This window comes from Nipponia nippon, unplaced genomic scaffold, assembly GCF_047370975.1.
Source record: "Nipponia nippon isolate SJK-2023a ecotype South Korea unplaced genomic scaffold, ASM4737097v1 scaffold_16, whole genome shotgun sequence".
NCBI lineage: Eukaryota > Metazoa > Chordata > Aves > Pelecaniformes > Threskiornithidae > Nipponia > Nipponia nippon.
The window spans coordinates 9270740-9279008 of NW_028262332.1; positions in this window are offsets into that span (position 1 = coordinate 9270740).

Genomic DNA, 8269 nt, shown 5'->3' on the forward strand with positions numbered 1-8269 from the left:
AAGCTGGTTCTGCTTTTGATCGGCAAAGCAGGGGAGTGTCAATGTGCTGTAGTTTTATTTATGGCACCTATTGCCATTTCATTTATTCCTTGTAACTTCTCTGGCTGCAGATTTCTTTCATCCTGGGGCATCATGGCAGCAAAGTGATTTTCTCCAGAGGCACAAACTCAATAGTTCAGACAGGCCCTGCGTGTTTCTACCTTCATAGCAAACAAAACTTAGCAATTTATGCTTGTATTTAATGGTTTTCTCAAATAGCCCAGAGCAAAAATAAACACCCCAAAGAAATGAAATACATGAAAACCCTAAAGAAGAAGCTGTTTTTCTCCTTCAGAGAGAAGCCAACACGCTTGTTTTTTAAGAGATGCATAACTAAGAGAGCTCTGAAGCGCTAAAATTACATCTTGTAAGGCGCAGGCTGTCACGCTCAGAGGCGCCCCTGGAATCACTGCTCGACACAGCTGAACGCAGAGAGCAAACGTGCCATCTTCGGGCCCTGCGTTGGGACTTAATGTTCTCGTTCTACCTAATTATTAATATGTTAATTTGACAACAAGATGTTCTTCTTTGCAGAAAATTTTCTGTGCTGCGCTTGGCTTTTTTTTATCTGCTCCTTAGCTCGGCAAATTTTTCTTTTTCTCCATTTCCTTGGCTGAGGTAGGGCAGAGCCATGGGCTGCAGCCGGGGGACCCTTCCCTGAGCACCCTGGGGTGTGCAAGAGAGTAACCATGTCGGGTGAGCATCGTGTTGGTGCTGAGTGCCAGCCTGACTGTGGGGACATCCCCTAGCATGGCCAAGCCATGATCCCAGCCCTGCAAAAGGTGGATTCTGGGCTGCAGCGCTGCCCTGCAGCCCCAGGGATGGAGGCTGCTGCGGTTGTGCCATTGCCTGGGGACCCAGAGAGAAAAGATGCACAGGCTGTGCCTTTTTAAGTGCAAAAATTTCACCTGGGTGGCTGAGCAGGGACCACAGTCTGCTAGTGGGGTCCCTCCTCCGTGGGTGTATCTTGTCCACATACTCAAGTGTGGTGAAGAGTTTGGTCTCTTTGGGATTACAATGATAATTCCCATCCGAATGTCTGCTGGGGGCTCCCAGAACAAAGCCTGGGTTGGAAAAGTGCCTCGCTTCAGCCCCCATCTCCCCAAGAGCTGAAACATCTCTTCTGCAGGTCAGACCCCAGCCCCAAGCTGCTCCTCGCTGCTGCTGGCACGACATTGAATTTCAGGAGAAAGCAGAAGCCACCAGAAAAAAGCTGTCCCTCTTTAAGGTTTTCCTTTCAAGCAGGCTGATTAGAGACCCTGTTGAAACGGAAATCAAAAAGCTGCCAGACTTGAAACGTTAATTAAGATACACAACAGGGAGAGAGGGGGAGAAGGAAGGAGGGGAGCGTGTATTCATGAATTATCTGCTCTGAGAGGAAGCGTTTGTGTATTCGAAACGCATATATCATTTTGGTGGCGAATGAAAGAAATTGAATCAAACTACACTGGAAGTTTGTACACCACCGTGGATTTAATTTTCAAACTTGCATTGGGCAAAGATTAACCTTGCTGAAGGGCATTAGCGGAGCAGGCAGAATGTGTAAAAAATTAATCCCCGCTATAAGTTTCTTCAGGAGGAAACACTAAGCAATATTAAATATTTATTGTATATAAATACCTTCTTTCCCCTCCCTGCTTTCTTTCCTGCTTTGCATTTCTGTTGCTGCTTCTGCCCAAGCCTGCCTGCCCTGCAAAGCAGCATGCCTGGTTCGTGCTGTGGCCTGGACCTCAAGTGCCTTTGCTGCACAATACAGCTGCTAATCCATCTGTTACCACTGAAGAATACAAGCGGTTTTTGTAGGAACCACTGTCTCTGAGCACAGCCTGACGCAGCGGGACCTGTCCGTTGTTCCGGCGTACCCCGCTCCGGGTGCTGCAGTGCCTGCGGAGCCTCGCGGCCGGTGTCCACTGATGTCTGAGGAGCAAGAATAATGCACGATTTAGCCCATAGCCTCAGCACTCAGGGAAGAAAGGATCGGTGCTGAAACACGTCTTTGGAAAAACCGTTCAGCCCCAAATAGCCTCTTTCATCTCTTATCCTTAAGGGTTTTGTACTCCGAGTTAACCGCTTTCCTACCAGCAATTCTGCTGTTGCGTTTATTCCATGCAGGAGAGCCCGCTCGGCTCCGTAGGCCGGGAGAGATTTCACCAGGCAGCCCACCTCGATGGCAGGGGTCATCTCAGCCTGAAATGCCTCTGCTGATGTTCCCCATCACCTGCCCGTGAAGGAGGCCTGGCAGGAACCCCTGCGTGTGATGTATGGCACCCATGAGCCTGAGCCGCTCGAGCCCCTGGAGCATTGATGCTGCTGCCTCCTGCCCTCTCCATCTTCAGTTGCTGCAAGTGGACACTGGTCTGCCTAGAAAAGAAAAGTGGGACTCAAATATAGATCCTGAAATAGGTCAAAAAAGAGACTAGAAATCCTCCCCGACGTTTCTTTCCACTCGCCACATGCAAACTCCCCAGGGATTAATTAGTGTTTTCCAAGGGCCTGGAAAACACAAAGCACTACGCGTGTATTTTTAGTAAGTCTGAGGGGGATGTAGAACACTTCTCCATACTTTGCTCCCTATCTTTTTCCTGTAATTTCCCCATTTCATGTCTGGCAAAACACAGACGTTGCTATTGCTGAGCGTTGTATAATCTAATTAAACAAATGTTTCCAAAAGGCTTTGAGACCCCTGGTTCAAAGCCAGCTATTTGCTATTAAATATTGTTAATAAGGTCAGCGATGCTCCAAGCCCAAAATATTTGTGTTAAATGCTGTAGATGAAGTAACGGGGAACCCCCGCACACCAGCTCCTGCAGCACCGCCCGTTACAGCCAGTGCTTGCACGCTGCTGGGAAAAGGCTGCCGCTGCTGCACCAGCGTGGCCATGGGGCATCTCCCGTCTCCTCTCCTGCCCGCATGCTGCGGACTGCAAGGTTTTCTTTTTCTCCTGCTGGAGGAGAAAGGTATGAGGAATAATTCATTTGCCACCTTGATTTTTTTACTCCCTCCCCTCTAAAGATTGATACTGTTGTACTTAAAGGAGAGAAAATCAAGTTGTGCTGATCTATGACCAGACACTATTTATTCTCATAGAGTCTCATCTGCAATTTGTTCGGCTTCTTTGGAATTAAAATCCCTTTGTAATCTCCCCAGCTAGCTGAAAATACGCCATTATTTCCCTCCTCTTCCTTCTCAGATGTCTTTTCCTTCTGATCAAGGCACAATGTTACCGATGCTGTGATTCTGCTTTACATTCAGAAGGTTGTGGAAGTTTTGGACTGTAAATAATGCTCCTGTGCAGCTCGGGCAGAATTATTTTGAGGTTTTTTTTTTTCCTTTTCTTCTTTCTTTTCCTTCTCTCTTTCTATCTTCCCTTCTTCAGATCTTGGAATGGGTGATAAATTAATCATTTCTTCCCCCGTAGCAACCGCCAACGTACAATATGGAGCTGATTACTTCACACCTGCGATTTAGACTTAGAGGTGACCCTGTAAATGGCAAAAAAAAGAGCCTATCTCATGGATCCTGTGCTGCCTGGGAGGAACAAACCAGCCCAGCACAGAAACATGGCTCAGCACATTAGTCCTAGAAAGCAGCTTACAGTCCTGGTGTCCCTCCTTTTTTCCCCAGCACCCAGAGTGGGGACAGCCTGGCCAGCTGAGTCCATGCCCGAGTGCATTTCTGGAGCAGATGCAGGCTGGTTTCCACTTTTTGCAGGGATTAAGGTGGTTTGCATGGATATTTTCTACTTGGCAGGATGATGGGACTTGGGCTGGCATGCACACGTCTGCCGGATCCTGCCCCAGCTGCCCAGAGCTGATAAGATGTGATCGGCAAGGCTGGTTCTCGGCAAGGCTGGTTCACGGCAAGGCTTTTTTTTTTTTTTTTCTGATTAGAAATAGAAAGCAGCCAAGGGCGGGCGGAGATGAGCCATCCCGCCTGGTAGCACAGGGTCCTCGTGGCTAGAAACCACCCATGGCAGACCAAGCCACCTCTTACACCCTCTGTACTCTGCATAACCACCGCCTGTTATCCAGGCTGCCAGTCAACACAGACAGGAGCATCTTCAGGCCAGCAGTTACACCTGCCCGGCTTCACTTCACTGAAGTAAGTGGGCTCAGTGTCCTGGACCCGAACTCCGGATTAGCCCAAACCCATTCTGGGGGCCGCAGTATGTGACCCAACGGGACGCTGCACGTTGCAAGGGCAGAGCTGCAGGGTCTGGTTTGTGCCAGTGCTTTTTAACTCAGGAGGAGAGCCCAGCTGGCTCCAGCTGAGTGAGGCGGTCGGGACCCCCTCAATCTGCCCGCAAGAGGCTGCCCAGCCCAGGCTGTGCTCCAGAGCTGCTGGTGCGGGGCTGTGGAGGAGACCCATCCTCCTCTCCCTGCGCTGGAGCCTTCTTTCTGCTGCCCAGAGGAAGGGCTGGAAAGGACTCACGGACCCCATTGGAATGCATTTTCCTATTGTTCAGTGGATCCCTCCCTTTAATTTCCAGTACAAATAACAATTTGTGACTAAAAGAAAATCCACCTGAAATGTCTGTCCCGTGGAGTCATTATCCACTTGAAGAGGCTTTTCTGGGGCTGATCCAACCCCCTTCTCATGGCTGCGTTTCTATTTATTTTTTAAAAACAAAAGATTTCATGTTGTTTTGTTTCTAATTTTCTCAAGAGCTAATCGGATTGGCAAGCAGAGAAAGGAGCTTTCAAGAGAAGCAGCTGCTGAATACCAGATAGCAAATAAAGCTGGGCGTGTAATCCAAGCTTTACCCACAGCCTTATTAAGATCTAGATGTTTTATTGCAGGCATATATCCGGCTGGATTTCATATTAAGTTTTGTGATTTCTCTCTTTCCCCCTCCCCTTCCCAACATTTTTTTTTTCTTCATATAATTTGCTGCCTTTTGCTGGAGGAAAGAGTCTCGTTTAACTGGCACACGTGTTGCACTGAGCAACATCCTCAATTTAAATGGAAATTCTATCAATAACAAATGCACTATCTCTCCTCGCCCGGGAAAGGGCTTGGAAATATCATTCAGAGGTAAAAAAAAAAACAAACAACCAACACAGCTCAAACCCATCGGTACAAGAACAGCCACAGTCTTCTTGCAGAGGCCAATTGCAGATAATAAACTGCCATTTGTTTGCAGCCAAGATAGTGTAAATTATCTGAAGGAAATATGAGTTCAGTAATCAAGCCTGAAAAATAAAATGAAGGTGGGGGGAAGTGGGAAACTCATTATATAGTTACTATTATTGTTTATTGCAGCAGCCCTGAAAGACTTTGGCTGAAAATAGGGGCCAGTGCCTGAACAAGGAAACAGAGGCAGAAGCTCCGGGAGCAAGGAAGGGTCTGCGGTAGATGTGGGTAACAACCTTGCCCTTCTCGCAGCAGCCGGGGAGAGGATGGTTTAAATGACTCGGTCAAGGGCACAAGGAGTTTGAGGTGGATAAAGGGACTAAAGGCATGGTTGAGTCCCAGCCTGTCTCCTTCTCCAAGCCTGCAGCTTTTTCTACTTCTTTTCTTTTCTCACAATTCATCCATTATATCTCAAGCCTGACTGTACACTTCTTGAGTCAGAGATTTTTCTGTATCATGTAACGCTATGGATGCCCTGTAATGCGTCCCCGATGTGGTAGAAGCCTAAACATAACTAATAATGAAAAATGAAATAGGGTTGAAATACATTTATCCCTTTTCTTGTGGGAAAGAGGGAGAAAACCTAAGACAAAACATTGAATTTTTCTTTCATCATTCAAAATTCTAGAAATCTTCAGAAATGTCTCTTTTCTGGATGAGAAACTTTTCAAAATGAGAAACTTTGCCAGATGTCCATATTGTTAAAAAGCCATTTTTTTCTAAAAGAGACGCTTCGAGGAAAATTTTTCAGCCAGCTATAAAAATAAATCATTGAGTATTGCTTCCTTTGACTGATGAGATTTATAGGTGTTGTATAGGTGATTCATAGAGAGGGTCGCGTAAAGATGCTTTCTCAGCTGCACTCAGTAAAGCCAGTCGTAGCCTCCTCCCCAGCTGGTGCAGAGCTCTGGTTCTCTGTTGACACCAGCAGCGCCGTGTCCCATTGCACAGGCGAGGTTCGGATCCATGGGCTTTGCTCCCATACGCGGGATGCAGAGTTGCATTTTTATCAGGCTCATTTGGGGATGATGGGGGGCACAGGAGAAGGCACCCAGGTGTCCCCAGCCCCACGGTTCCTCGTCCCAACAGAGCTGTCACTGCTCCCCTTGCTTTTCAGAGCCAGGCATCCAGAACCCGAGCATGTGGAGGTGAATCACCTCCCAGGTCTCTATTCATCAAGCAGGAGGATGTTCAGGAGGTCCAGCTGTGACAGAGATTGTGTGGGATGCCACAGGCGATAAACACCTCTTTCCATTTATATTGGTTTTATTTGTTAATTTATTTACTGCTGTCCAGACCACTGGGTCCCGGTGGTCCCCAACCCTCTTCGGCTGTGACAGTGGAGACCCCAAGCTGCATCTCCCGTCTGCGATGGGCTCTGCTCCGTATGCGTCTGCTTGCAGGGCAGGTTTCTCTTGCAATGTGGTGCACGGAGGTGAGGATGCTCCAGCTCCCCCAAAGATGGGGAAAAGTTCCTGGCCCCTGTCTAGATTTGGGGTTTAGCTGATTTTTGTAAATCTGTCAAGATTCATTTATCGCTGTGATGGGTCCCTTGCCCATATGTTTAAATACCAAAGAAATGCAGCCTTGCAAATATCTGCTCACCCAGGATGAATAATTTTGGTTGACAGGCAATCAAGAAAAGATTAGTATTTTCGTTGCCATCAACAACTCTAAGATACTTGGTGAGAAGTTTCCATGCCCCTTCTTTCTGCAAAGCTGCACAGCGTCTCACGATGTGCTGATGATGCTTTTAGTGCAGTTTTCTTTTTCCCTTTCAACTCGGTCCCAAAGTGCAAAGCTGTTTGCAAACCCCCAGCGCTTTCGTCAAAAATAACACAAGCAGGGCCTTCCACCTTGTGTCATAAATCACAGCAGGAAAAATGAAATTATAGGAGCTTACAAGACCCACCAGACCAGGGCCAGTGCTGAATTCATCAATCCTGAGGCATGTCTGGAGCTTAGGTTTCAGCTTAGCCCTTTACAACTGGTGTTGCATGCAGGAGACATTTCTGAGCCTGTGGCAATGATAGTAATGAGGAGAAATAATATGTAATCATCTGTACTGTCTGCCTGGACTGACTCTGTTTCAGGAAAGGCTGGAGGAGCCACCTGTGAGAAATAAAAGGCTTTAAGGAGGGAAGGAATCAATTTTATCCAAAGCTATTTTTCTCTGAGACTGAGGAAGAGATCTGCTCTGCCTTAGTGCACATCCTCAGTTAGTAATTGGAGTCTTCTGTATGAAATACTGCATGAGGAAACTCCAGTTTCATTCACTAAATAGAGTTTTGGAGAGAGGGAGGGCACGGCGCTTCCTGAGGAGCACGAGAGCAGCGAAAGCTCTTCAACACCTTTAGTTCCTGTGTAGCATCTGCTGATATTTTATTTTAGGCACCTATAAAGCATCTATTATCCCTGCTGAGTTCCTTACCCAGTCATGGTTGCTAATGGAAAAATAAAATCCACCCAACAATAAATAAATGCCAGCGACAAAATAAATATGAAAGGAGATTATCCTGAGAAAGGAGCTGATCATTGAGCTGCAGAGGGCTGGAGCACCGTGCAGACAGGATCCCAGCGATTTGGGGGGCCTTCAGCCACCAAAAGTGTTTTTCAGAGTAACCTATTTCTTATGCTAAATCTAATGACTATATCGTCTGGAAGAACCACATCCCCCCAGGGCAACGCTTTCCACTGAACCAAAAAAGTGCTGTGATTTTCCAGGGTGGAGGAACGAGGAAAGGTTAGCATATGATTAAAAACTTCATTAATATGCTAACGATCAAGAAACTTCTGCTAAAAATCATTTCTAACTGATTACTTCTTCCCCCGCACCTTTCCCCCTGTGTGCATGTACCCTGGCACGGTGCTAAATGACTTTTTCATCATCTCCCCATGCTTTCTGGGACAATTTCCTTCTGGTTGAAGCTCCGGGGCCGGATCCAGTGCTGCAGACGAGGGCTGGGAGCAGCCCATCTTCCAGCCACCTGGAAGAGTCTCCCTCCAAGGACCGGGCAAAGACCCACCCTGGTTCCTCTCCTGGGCATCCCAACTCGGGGGGCAGCCAGCGAGGGGATGGGTGGCTCGCAAGGGCTGC